Genomic DNA, 14662 nt, shown 5'->3' on the forward strand with positions numbered 1-14662 from the left:
TAATTTGCTTGGGAAGACTGATACACAACAGACTTTTTGGTCTTGATGCCTTGGCACAAAGCATCCATAGTTATTACTATTGCATAATTAAGCATACTTCCAGAAATATGACAATGTACAAATTGGAGTAATGCCAAAATTATGTATTTAGAGATTGTTTCAGAGAATAAAAACCAATCTTTCCCTCTAACACCAATTCTCTAGTGTTCTTACACAATGAACAAATAACCAAATTGATCATCCTCAACCTTGAACTAAATTTGGAGAGCTCTCATTTTTACAAGCTCATCGGGCTTTCATTTTCATCATTTAATGAACTTGCCCATGCTGAGCAAAGACATTTGAATCTAATAAACAATTTGTCAAGTGCATTCCCTTGCACTGGGATAGGATTTTTGTTGTTATTTAATTTTTTCTTTTAATCAGCAGCTTTGTCCTGGGTTGGTTAGGATCAGAGCTTTGACCTACTGCTTTGACCTGAAGCCTGCACAGTTTTATAATTATGAGGCCCATATCTATGCAGAGGCAAGGAGCTCATTATTGTATTTATTTTTAGAATGTATATGTAATAATCAGGTTTATGAAGAATGCAATGATTCATTGGCTATTGATAGTTTCTTTTTGTAATAAATAATAATTTATCATGATTAAATGGGATTAGGATGTTGTTTCCCTAGTTTATAAAAACACAGTAAAGAAAGAAAAACAAAATAAATGTAAAATAAACTTTAATAAGTATAAGTTACTCAAAAAGCATTTAAAATAGTTCATGTGGAGTTTAAAATTGCAAAATGCTTCATTATTTATACTTTTGGGGACATGTTTTCACCAAATTGCCAAAATAAATCAGTTATTTTTGTGATATTGCAAGTATTATTGAGAATGTGATAGTATTTGGCAGCATTAAATATATAAATCAGTCTTTAGCCTTAAATAAAACTAAGCAAAATGACCTTGTGAACAGATGGCTTAATAAAAGAAGAATAATTTTTACATTTTCCTCAAATCTTTTGCCCATAGCATAATTTTTACCTGAAATTCACCCTACTTTCATAACCTAGCCTCTTATGCTTTTAACAAATGCCAAGTCTTTTTCAAGGCCTTTCCTATATCTTTCTACTTTACGTAATTTTCTTCTTTGAACCTCTAGTCATTATTTGTGTGCTTAAAAAATACGTTTATTAATGCTTTATCAGTTACAAAGGCTTTCAATTTTAAGCAACAGAGACTCTGATAGTGGCTTAAAAAGATAGGGTTTTATTTCTCTCACATGACACAAAATCTGGGAGGAGGTGGCTGAGGGCAATATGTCAGCATCTCAGTGATGTCAGCACCAGCATCACTGTGATTCTCTTATTCTTTCCCATTTGATTCCAAGATGGCTGCCACAGCTCCAGCCATCACTTCAGCTTTCAGTGCAGGAAGGAGGGGAAGGGCAGCTGCTAGCCGTATCTGGCTTTCCTTATATTAGAAAAGGAAAAATTTCCTAAACACACCCTACAGACTCCTTACATTTCATTGGCCAGAACTGTGTCACATGGCTACATCTCCTTGTAAGGGACTTTGGGAAAGTGAGTCTTTAGCTTTTTTTGTCTTTTTGGTAAAGGATAAGGGGGTTGGGAACCAAGAATAACTGTCATGGATGGTAATCTGTGTTTAGTCACTCTTGTTATCTCTGTATTGCTGATATATATCCTACCTATAGACGTCACTCCACTATTACTTATTGAGGTAAATTATTTTTGTATAAGAACCATGTACTTTTCAAAAACACTTCAAAGTTTATTAATTTATTTGGGATAAGTTAATTGAAGTTTAGGAAAAATTCATATTATGTTTATTGAAGGTGTTTAGTCAATATTAATTGAATATCTATAAAACAAAAAATAGTTCTGGCAATGTTCTAAGGAATCACAAGGAAGACATAGCTTCCTATGAACATTCACATAAATATTCATAAATGTGGTATTCATAAGCGATTTTGATGAAGTACAGGCTATTTTTGCATTTGATCTTGTTAAGTTTCATCCTTTATGTTTCCCTCCTTTGGAAGGCTAAGAAAGAAGAAGCAATAATTAGAGGGGGTAAAGCATTCATCTCTTTTTTCCTAAATTAATGTATGTGTAACAAAATAAAATTTTAATCCAGCAAAGTGCATTTTAATCAATAAACAATGAACAACATAACAAAACATGTATTTAGTATTTTATTTGTAAATACAAATTTACAAATAGTCTGTATTTTGAAATAATTTATACTTTGGGGGGAATTTATTAATTTTGATGTATGAGACAGAGAGAAGGAAAAGAGAGGTTGATTTTTGTTTTTGTCAGTCATACAATTAAAAATTTTTTTACAACAGTTAGTCCTTTTCAAATTTCCAACAAAAGTTCCTGTCAACTTTTTTCTTTTCCAACTAATGTCCTCATGTTATATGCTTTAAATATAGGTGTTTCATTTTCAAAATGATCATTGTTTTATGTTAAATACAGAGCTGGGAAGACAATACTAATATATGTACATGTAAAGGGCCTGTTAGACATAACCATTTTTTGAATCTGTTATTGGTTCCTGCTTTCTGCTTTTTTGGGTTTTCTCTTAATATTTTTCCTCTTTTCAGCACTGAAGATAGGTAGATTTGCACCAGTTGTGAAACTGGACCTCAGTGTGCTATTGTAACAAATGACCCTCAGTGGGATGCCTGGAAATGGCTGAACTACCAGTAGCCAAGACTGGCCTGTATTTGAGCAGCAGAAGTACAAGGGGTCCTTGAGTGTGTCCTGTTGATGGACCCCCCCTAACTTCTCAGGTGCTAGAAGAACTGAATGAGTTCAGTGATTCCCGAGCACTCGGGTTTCTTTCATTGAGTGTGGATGTCCCCTGGTGATTCTGAGCCACCTAAGTACTAGAATTGACCTATGTCCCCAGGGCTAGTAATGGTCCAGAGATTGAGAATCTCTGGATAATGGCAAAAGGTTTCTTCAGATTTATCTGAATCTGGATACAATGAACAGAGTTAAAGTCTTATTGACCTTGAACTTAATAGTGAGTGTAAGGGTCTCTACATTATTCCTTTTTATCTAGAACGCCTTTTGATGAAAATATTTTATTAATTCTGAAAAAGGTAAGAGACCAGAGAAAGGATTTAAAAATTATTACAGTGAAGCCATCTGGAACTGGGTAAAGTAATAATTCCAAATGAGAGCTATAGATATCTTTTTAGTCCTTAAAATGTGTCAAGGTTTTAGAAAAATTTTAGGAGTAATTTGCCATTACTGGAAGTGCTTTCAAGATTAAAAGCACTTTGGTAAGTACAAAGAATGAGTTCTTTAGTTAATAAAGAGTAATTTGGTACTTTTATATGAAGACTTCAATGCACATTAGATACATTAAACATTCCAACAGGCAGCCTCTTTCCTAGATGACTGAATGGACAGAAGCTGACTCATGAAAGTTCACAGAACAAGTTGCCAACATAATTTGAATTTCAGTCTGTGACTTATTCCCAATCCAGGTAGCTGCCTATGATTGTTCACATAGGCAGGTACACATTTATTAATTAATCAGCCAACACTGACCCAGTAGTGACTGTGTATCAAGCACTGTAGTAGGTGCTGAGTTTCTAAAGATGAGTAATATCTAGTTCTGCCTACAGGAAGTTCATAGACGTTCTGTGTTCACCTGATCATCTTGCAGCCACTCACATGATTATCATGGAAGGGGCAGTGGCCTCCTCGGTTTTACCCTGGCCTTCAGCCTGGGAATTTGTCATTAAATATACCTGAGAAATATGTCTTAGAGCTAGACTTGCTTAGACTATTTGTGTATTGTACATAAAAATGCAATTGTGCATGGATATTTGGGTGAGACCATGACTTTTTTTGATGTGAATATGTAGAAATGCCCTTTTGGAAGTTTTCACATATTAAATTATTGGCAGATCAAATATACTATCACCTTTCTTTTAAACTTTCTTTTCTTCTTTTCAGTGAAATACAAATGTTCCTCTGCTCTTGAGCCAGTTAGTTCTAAGCCAGTTTGTTCTTGCCACTGGTATGCTCCCCCGGTTGGCTTCCTCTGACAAATTTATTTTATGTTTGTTTCTGACTTTGAAGATCAAAGGTTCTTAGAAAACTTCTTTTCGCTTTTCTGTGTAATAAGTAATCTAGTGATCACCTGTTAACTTCTTTGTCTTCCAGACACAGATTCCTAAATGTTAAGAGTGAAAGAGACACTAGAAATGGAAACTTCTCAACTTTCATATTCCCTCAGACCCAAATTATTCCTAAGGATGCATTATGTCTCTTTAGTTTCCATTAACACTGGGCATAAACTTCTCAAAAGAATGAGAGAAACAGCAACAAGCAACAATCCCAAGGTAGTAATTCTTATTGCTCATCAACTTTTCATATTATATGTTGATACTATACTATATTCATAGCCCAATTAATATGGTTTTTAAGGAGATATTTGGAATAGATTGGTAGTTGCTACAGGCAGGGGTGAAGGGAATCAAAATATACAAACTTCCAGTTATAAAATAAGTCATAATACAGCATGGTGGCTGTAGTTAATAATACTCTATTGCATATTTAAAAGTTCTGAAGAGAGTAGATCTTAAAAGTTATCACCTCAAGAAAAAAATTCTGTAAGTATATATATGGTGATGGATGTTAAATAGATTTATTGTGGTGATCATTTGACAATATATACAAATATCGAATCATTATGTTGTACACCTGAAACTAGTATAATGTATGTCAATTATACCTCAAACCCCATTAAATCCACAGAAAAGTAGTGTTCAAACAAAGATATTTGGGGTGATCTTTACCACTTTGTTTCCTATTAGCAGGACTAATTAAGAGAGATGATTATATAGTTACACATGTCTCTGGAATGTGTTTTGAACTTTTATTGTATTTCTTGCTAAAAATCTACAACAATTCAGATAAAATAATAAAGCTTTACCATGAAGCTATGACTCCTAAAATACAGAAATTGCCCACTTTTCATGACATGGGCTTTTGCTTATTTTGTTGCCTTCTACCTCATGTTCAGAATGACCAACATCTTCACTTGGTCTAAAGAAACATCAGCCTAAGCAGAGATGATTTCCTCCACTCCCATCCAGATGACTTGCTGTTGGTTCCCCCTTCCATGTTTGTTAGGAAGGTTAATTAAAATTTTTACTCTAAATAGTGGTAATTAAAATTTTTCCCTTAGTTTTTGGTAGGCTGTAAAGAAGACTACTGAGGAAGCAATTAAGCAGGAATATAGTATCATGAAGCTGTGGAAAGAAAAAATGTGTACTGCTATCAAAAATAGGAACAGTTAACATTGATTCATATTCTTTAATCACAAATTTATGCTATATTTGAGTATTCTTCATGTTTGAACAGAGGATTTTGCAACTATATTTCTTTTCCTCAGTATTTTTTTTTTTTTTTTTTTTTTTGCGGTACGCGGGCCTCTCACTGTTGGGCCTCTCCCGTTGCGGAGCACAGGCTCCGGACGCACAGGCTGAGCGGCCATGGCTCACGGGCCTAGCCGCTCCGCAGCATGTAGGATCCTCCCAGACCGGGGCACGAACTCGTGTCCCTTGCATCGGCGGGCAGACTCCCAACAACTGCGCCACCAGGGAAGAGCTTTTCCTCAGTATTGAATTTCTTCCACTGAAATTATCTAACCAGTCAACAAACTTTTCTCTATACTGTGCCTGTCTAGACATGGCTCACTTATTCCCGTGAGAAGGCAAATACACTGGACAATTTCATTTGTTTTCACTAAGCAAATGAAATTCTTCCCCTTTATGTCTCTTCAAAGTGTATATCCTTTGAGTTCAGAAAGGAGAACAATCCCCATTGTTTATTTCTTAGATTCTCAACATCATTCGTTTTGAAGATAAGGGGCAGCTAGCCACCCCTGGAATCTATGCTGTGATAACTGATGCTGCTCAGGTGAAGGACCTCTTGTGACTTCATGTTGTTTGTTTATAAGGAATTCTCATGGATGTAAGAAACTGAAGTGTTTGCTTAAAATAGCCCCTTGGACTACTTTAAATTCTCTAAGTGTTTTCTTTATTTAGGCAATATCTAGGTATTGTTCCCTTTAAGAGGGAAAGACAAACAGTGTCTTTTACACAGTTTCAGATCACTTCATGTCATACAATAAATATCAATAGTAAATAACGAAGCTGAGTATTTGACAGTTTTAAAAATTATGATTAATCATGCATTCATTCTAAAAGTATTTATTGAGGGCTTCCCTGGTGGTGCAGTGGTTGAGAGTACACCTGCCGATGCAGGGGACGCGGGTTCGTGCCCCGGTCTGGGAGGATCCCACATGCCGCGGAGCGGCTAGGCCCGTGAGCCATGGCCGCTGAGCCTGCGCGTCCGGAGCCTGTGCTCCGCAACGGGAGAGCCCACAACAGTGAGAGGCCCGCGTACCGCAAAAAAAAAAAAAAAAAAAAAGAAAAAAAAAAAAGAAATGCAAACAGAATCTATTATATCTTCTCAGATCACCTGTGGGTGAATGATTCTCCAAGCTGTCATCTACCTAGCATCCACAGAGTACAGATAGTACGAAATAGCTTAACTATTCAGGGTGCACAGATTGTGTGCAACTTTGTGCTCACACTATTATATTACTGGGTTAGAAGCAGTGTTGTATACCCAAGATATCAGCTTTGTAAGGGTGAATTTCTTTTGCAAGTACTACATATTTGGATTGCAAGTAATTAAAACTCACCACACAGTGTAATAAGAGTTTTCATGCATCCCTTGGAACCACTGTAATTCCACAGAATGTATGACTAAAAGTTAAATTTGAGGTGCCTGCTTCTTTTATAATCCTCCCACGGCATGTGGGATCCTCCCGGACCCGGGCACGAACCTGTGTCCCCTGCATCGGCAGGCGTACTCTCAACCACTGCACCACAGGGAAGCCCTGCATTTCTTTTTTGCTATCTTAATTCTCAAGAGAGAACTGCACTGTGTACAGAGTTGCTGAGATTGTGCAGGTACTACATGTGTGGTGATATGATTGGTGAAAATGTCTATTTCAAGCCAGGTATAAGAAGGTAGAGCATATTAGGGGATCATTACTGGTCAAGCGTTTAGTTTCTTAGCGCTCAGGTCTAGAAATTTAGTAAAATGCTCCCCAAGAGATCTAAACCTCAATTTCCTTGTCTGTAAGATGGGTATAATCATAATGCTTACTTCATGGTTTACTGTGAGAATTAAATGAATTAGTATATGTAAAGTATTTAGAGGAGTGTCAGGTACATAGCAAGTGCTCAGTGTTACCTATTATTATTGTTTATTATTATAAGTAGGTTATATTTGCTAAACTCAAGAGATGCTGGTTTCTACCACTGTTTTAATTTGCAGAGAGGCATATCCTTTCTAGGAAAAGAATACTCCCTTTTACTCCCTCTGTCCAGCACTATGTGATCTGTGATATTAAATTAGTAAATTCTAGATTATGTGGTGAGAATTAAGTGAAAGGAAAGTGAATTGGATGGCTTTAAAGGATTTTTTGAGTAAATGTGGCAAAGGCAAATGATTCTCATATCTACTATTGTGATCTTTCTCGGGCTACCAGTCAGGTAGTTCTCTTTTCCTTAGATGGTGCTGACAATCAGTCTCTCTTTTCCTTCCTTCCTTCCTTCCTTCCTTCCCTCCTTCCCTCCTTCCTTCCCTCCTTCCCTCCTTCCTTCCCTTCTTCCCTCCCTTCCTTCTTTCCTTCCTTCCTTCCTTCCTCCCCTGAGTAGGGGCAACTCCTTTCCAAGGAGGGTGTAATCTCCCTCAACAGCCTTTCCACCCCTAAGACAGCCTCAGATGTTTCTAATTAATTATGATTAAGTATTGTATTCACTTGCTAGGATTGCTGTAGCAAAATACCACAAACTGGGTAGCTTAGAACAGCAGAAATTTGTTTGTCTCACAGTTCTGGAGGTTAGACGTCTGAAATCAAAATGTCAACAGGGTTGTGGCCTTCTGCAGGCTGTGAAGGAGACTCTGATCCATGCCTCTGTCCCAGCTTCTGGTGGTTTGCTAGCAATCTCCGGTGTTCCTTGGTTTGTAGATCTCTGCCTTCATCTTCAGGTGGCATTCTTCTTCTTGTGTGTCTATGTCCAAATTTACCCTTTTTATAAGGATACCAGTTATATTGGATTAAGGGCCTACTCTACTCCAGTATGACCTCATCTTAATTACATTTGCAATAACCCTATTCCAAAAAAGGTCACATTTTGAGGTACTGGGGATTAGGACTTCAACATAGGAATTTTGCAGGGGGGGGTGGTGTGGGGGAGGACAACAATTCAACCCATAGCAATCATGATCCTCAGATCCCATTTTTAAATGCTCACATGCAATGGGACCTGTTCCTTGGGTTTGTGCCTTACTTAAAAAATATATAAAGAAAAATTCACCAACCAAAAATAAACAAATGAACCCACCCACTGCCAGCCAGGGATTTTAAAGCTCAGTTGACAAGTTGATTGAGATAGACTTCATTTCATAAGCACAGGTTCAGAAATGACATTCTCTTACGTTCTTACAAGGATCTAACACCCAGTAAGTTGTAGTGTGAAAAATAAGTTCTAAAAAAAGAATGAGTAAACAGATAAAAGAGAAAAGAACCAAATTTGAAATTTTTCAGATTTTATATAATCTACTTGCTAGGAAACTATAGGAGTACCACCCATCCTGTATTCTGTGGAATTGTTCCAGTCTTACCACGAAAATCTTTTTTTTTTTTTTTTTTTTGTAGTACGCGGGCCTCTCACTGCTGTGGCCTCTCCCGTTGCAGAGCACAGGTTCCGGACATGCAGGCTCAGCGGCCATGGCTCACGGGCCTAGCAGCTCCATGGCATGTGGGATCCTCCCAGACCGGAGCACAAACCCATGTCCCCTGCATCGGCAGGCAGACTCCCAACCACTGCGCCACCAGGGAAGCCCATCCACGGAAATCTTATTCTGTAAACTTAACTTTCATATCTGAAAAGTTTCTGATAACTTTCATATCTTAACTTTCATATCTAGTACATGCTTAGTATGTACTGGAGTGGTAAAACAAGTTAATGCTTGATGATGACTTATATTACTACCTGTTTTTTGCCTGGCACATAGTGTAAAAAGTGTGGAAGGTCTACTGATGAATAACTGAAGATATTTTTAGTAGTTGCCTTTTATAGCATATAACATTTAAAAGTAAATAACCTTTAATTGGCTATTTTTTTAAAAGGTAGAGATGAGATGAGTGTTGGTTCGATAGCCAGGCTTACTCTGATATATATCAGTTCTTAATAAAATTTAAATACAGATACATTTGGAAGCACAGTTATAATGGGACATTAACAAATTAAGTTTTTTATCCTTTTATCCAATTTATAATCTCTAACACTCATTAAAAATTACTGGAAACGGGTGCTTTTTTTTCCTGAGGAGACATCTTACTCTGAGACATCTTACTATATAACACAGGCAATTTTTAGTATTTTTGATGTTTGATACCTATCACCTAAAACAGTATATCTGAAAACTATGCAACATTTTTCTCACTAGTAATAATAGTCTGAAGAATCTCACAAAGCAGTAAAACCCTATTAAGTCATAGCTACTACATGGACTACTAATTTCTAAAACTCTGTACTTTTTGGTTTAAACTGAAAACCGTATTTTGAGACCAAGCTTGTATTTTCATAAACAGTTTAACTAAATTAAATTTCAAAAGGTTGGATTCCACTTTTTTGAGGGCTTCTATGATACTGTATACTAGATATAGTATCTAAGGCTTCTACAATACTAGAAAACTGTTTGAATTTTTCACCTTTTGATTCATGATTTTATTCTTGTGGTCACTGATTAGTAGGGCAAACACAAACTCAAGATATTCTTATGCTCACAATAAAAAACAAGTTTTCAGAATAAGTTCAGATCTTAATTTATTTCTATTTGTTGGAATAGATTTCATTCCCTTTATGAAGGCAAAAAGCCATTGAAGTACACTTCTTCAGAAATGCTAGCAGCATCACAGGTACTGATGAAAAATCTGAAGGATTATTAGTCCTTTTCTTTGAATTATACACAGCATTTTAATTAAATTATGTAATTAACATTAACAAATTAATTAACATTGCCTTAATTTTCCATTCAACTCTATCAGTGGTAACTAAAAGCACCAATTTTATGTCTACTTATAGCCAAGGAATATCAACAAAACACTGAGTTTTAACAAGCCCTGAAAATGGTTCTGATACTACAGTAATTTTGAGGATAGCAAAAGCCATTTTCATCCTATTTCTTTTTCCTTGCTTACAGAGTCCCTATTTAGATATTAGCTGGAGATCCAATGATCTCAGGGAAAGTGGTTCTAGTTTCTGGCCTAGGAGTGAGCAGGAAACCCAGTTCTGACCAATGGAGTATAAGGGGCAATTCTCTAGGGGTCCCCTGTGGAATATTTTCCTCTCTGATAAGAGACAGGGTACTCAGAGAAGCTCTCTGCCCTGTACCACTAGCTACGTCTGTTCTTGAACATGGTCATGGGAGGACATGATGCTTGGGACTCCTCCAACAATCTTGCCAGCCAGAAAAGTCCAAGAGACTCTCAGAGACTCTAAACCTGACATCATAGGGCCGCTGAGCCAACATACCTGCAACAACTTTTCTCCAAACTTGTAGGGGGGAAAAAACCTCATTTATTTAAGCCACTATTGGGTAGTATTCAGAGTATTTTGACTTGGCAGCTGAAAGCATTACTAACTGATATAACCAGGCATTTGTAACATATAGTACATTACCAAAGCATACACATGGGATTCTTAATGGCATCCATTTGCCCATTCATTCATTCATTCCATCAACAATCATTTCTTAAGCAGCTGCCATGTGATAATCACTGTGCTAGACACCAGAAACACAATGTTAAGCAAGACAGACACGTCTTCCTGCAGTTTGGGTGAAATGGCATGAGTCATTCAACTCAGTGGCTAACGTATAAACCCCCCTTCTCACCCCTGCTTTTAGGACAGGTTGTGTGTATGTGTTTTACACCCCAGTTCCTGTTTGTGAAGTTATCCAGGAAGTTTGGCCAGTCAGCACTACCCAGTTCCTTAAAAGATCAGGAGGAAGCTTGGTCCAAAATTTTTCAACAATTTCTAACCCCTAAATTAGGACTTTAATATGTAAACATGAAGATTTAAAGGAGGAATGATTGAAGACAATGAAATGATAGAGGATGGAGATCAAGTGAGCATGAACTTAAGAACTTTTGGGGACTCTAATCAGGGTTCTTTTCTGAAAGTTTGAAAATGAACTTTTAAAGCAAATAAAACACTGAGTGTAAACAAATGGAGTATTTTTTCAGATAGGGAGTGACGATAAACTCATGTTACAAAATCAAAACACAGATTGAAGAAATGTGGAGATCAGTGAAGAGATGGCTCTAACAGGTTTCTAAGGTATCTGTCTCTAAGTTCTGATGAAGTCATTGACATTTGAGGCTCACCATGTACCAGGCAGTATGTCTGTTGCATCTCATTTATGCCCTACATTGACTATGGAAAGAGACATTACTGTCTCCATTTTACCAAAAAGGAAGCTGAGGTCCAGAGAGTTAGGTAACCTCATCACATAGTTAATAAGAAGCAGAGTTGATTGAACTCAGGTTTGTCTAGTGTGGAACAGCGTGTCCTCCTGCTATGCCTTGCTACTTCCTTAAAGACAAAGAGGCAAGCCACTATCATCGTCTACAAATTATCCTTTTGTCCCAAAGTTGGAGACTGAATCTTGGATCCATGGACCATTAGGTTAATTCCATCTGGCATTTAGAGTCTTGTTCTTGGGAATAGTTTAAAAAACAGTGTCTAACTTCTTAACAGCAGAGCCAGCAATTAAAATTTAAGTTCAAAGATCTGGACTACATATCAGAAGGATCTTCTTTCCTCTTTTAATTTCAAAATAAATGGATTTCAGTAGAGATGTTTCCTTTCCCTTGAGGAGGTGATAGTTATACAGGGATAATTTGAACAGTATTTATACCCAGAGTTGACCTGGACATATATAGACAAAGGGAAATTTATCAGAGAGATGTTTTGACCAGTAATCCTTATAAACACCCCAGAAATGGTTACCCTCTCTTTTGTTTGTTGAGCCATCACTTTATATATAAGGCTAGACTTCCAGGTTTAGTTGTGTAAGCCTAACTGTCTTTTTACAGACATGAAAGTATTTTGAACTGGAAGTATCAAAACAACTATTTTGATCTTTTTCTACATGAAGATAATAGCTACTTAATTTGACCAAAAGGCATAGTTAGGGAACTTCTGGGACTTTTGTTCCATGGGGTCTTTATATACTATTATGGTTTGCAAAGCAGTTTGGAACAAATGGCATTGATGAGCCAAGCAGTCTCTGAAATAGTGAACAGGAGAAATCAGGAGAGTTGTCATATATTGGGTGGGCCAAAAAGTGTCTTCGGTTTTTTTAAGTAAAAATAAAAGACACATTTTTCATTTTCACCAAGAACTTTATTTAACAACGTATTCACCCTTTTGTTCCACTACCTTCTGCCATTTTTCAGGCAACTTCATAATTCCATCTTCCCAAAACTTTTTATCGTTTTGAGCAAAGAACTGTTCCAGGTGCCTTTTGCAGTCTTCCAGGGGATTGAAATTTTTTCCATTAAGAGAATTTTGTAAAGACTGAAATAAATGGAAATGCGAAGGTGCAACGTCTGGTGAGTACGGCGGATGAATCAGAACTTCCCAGCCAAGCTGTGACAGTTTTTGCTTGGTCGTCAAAGAAACATGCGGTGTTGCGTTATCCTGATAGAAGATTATGTGTTTTCTGTTGACTAATTCTGGTTGCTTTTCGTCGAGTGCCACTTTCAGTTGGTCTAATTGGGAGCAGTACTTGTTGGAATTAAACATTTCATTTTCCGGAAGGAGCTCGTAATAGAGGACTCCATCCAATCCCACCATATACACAACATCACCTTCTTTGGATGAAAACCGGCCTTTGGTGTAGTTGGTTGTGGTTCATTTTGCTTGCCCTATGATCTCTTCCATTCCCCATTATTGTACAGTATCCACTTTTCATCTCCCGTCACAATTTGTTTTTAAAATGGAATGTTTTCATTACGTTTAAGTAGAGAATCACATGCGGAAATACGGTCAAGAAGTTTTCTCTTGTTTAACTTATGTGGAACTCAAACATCAAAGCGATTCACATAACCAAGCTGGTGCAAATGATTTTCAAAGCTTGATTTGGATGTTTTGAGTATGTCAGCTATCTCCCGTGTGGTATAACGTTGATTGTTCTCAATTATTGTTTCGATTTGATTACTATCAACTTCAGCTGGTCTACCCGACTGTGGAGCATCGTCCAGCGAGAAATCTCCAGCACGAAACTTCACAGACCACTTTTGACACATTTGATCAGTCACAGCACCTTCTCCATACACTGCACAAATCTTTTTTTTTGCATTTCAGTTGTGTTTTTATCTTTCTTGAAACAATAAAGCATAATATGCCAAAAATGTTGCTTTTTTTCTTCCATCTTCAATATTAAAATGGCGACACAAAATTTCACCAATTTTGATAAGTCTTTTTTTAAATGCACGCTGATATGACAGCTGTCACATACAATCTAACAAAATTGTTTCGAATGAAGTTAACGACAATTAAGTGCTACTTTATCCATCTTACGGAAAAAAACCGAATGAACCTTTTGGCCCACCCAATACTTTTACTTTAAAAAGTGTGAACAGTTTGAAAGAGAAAATATGCCAGATTTTCCCTGGGGCCATATAGCACAATAAAATAAAGATAAATACCAATGTAATATAATTCATGAGATTTCAGTGAGGAATTATTTCCTAAGTATTTATTCACCAGCTTAGTATAAGCTCACAATAGGTAAATGAATACGCTTAATTTGCTATGATTACAGTCTTGTTTGAGCTGGTCAACTACTTAATGAGACTTTTTTTTTCAGTAGACTGAAGAGATTCCTATGACACAAATTTGAACCTTTCCTAAACCATTTTATCCTTATTGTTCGACTTTAGTGTAGATGGTCCACCCTATGAAGAGCTGACACAATTAATCATCATTCTACATCAGTCCACTTTACCTTAAAGGGCAATCAATTGCTCATACGAAGAACAAATTAGCCATGTCTAAGTAATCAATACTAAGAAGAAACAACTCCAAACTCATTTAATGATACCTAGATCCTCATAAACTGATAATTGTAGCCTAGGTGTTTTTCATTTGCAGTTTCAAATTAGTCAAAACATTAATGTCTTCTAATGTGACTTCTTAGGGATGCATCTTAATGCTAAGAACACAAAGTAAATTACTAAAAGTACATACCTTGTGACCACAAGAAATGGGATGCTGAGCTTGCCACAGCACAGTAATTGGCCATTAAGGTCTATCAGAAGGAAAGGGTGGGAATGGAAAAGGGAAGACTCACAGTCAGTGTTGATGGAGGGTCAGGTGAAACTAAGAAAACAATCCTTGAAGAAGCTGAAGTCAGCCTAAGCCGGGCTTCCAAAATCAAATGAAAACTAAAAGTTCAAGGACACATTCTTTGAGAGTGATAGACTTGAAAATATTTTTGTCCACCAGTTCTAGCAGCATTATATATTT

Source organism: Lipotes vexillifer, unplaced genomic scaffold, assembly GCF_000442215.2.
Source record: "Lipotes vexillifer unplaced genomic scaffold, Lipotes_vexillifer_v1.1 scaffold903, whole genome shotgun sequence".
Lineage (NCBI taxonomy): Eukaryota > Metazoa > Chordata > Mammalia > Artiodactyla > Lipotidae > Lipotes > Lipotes vexillifer.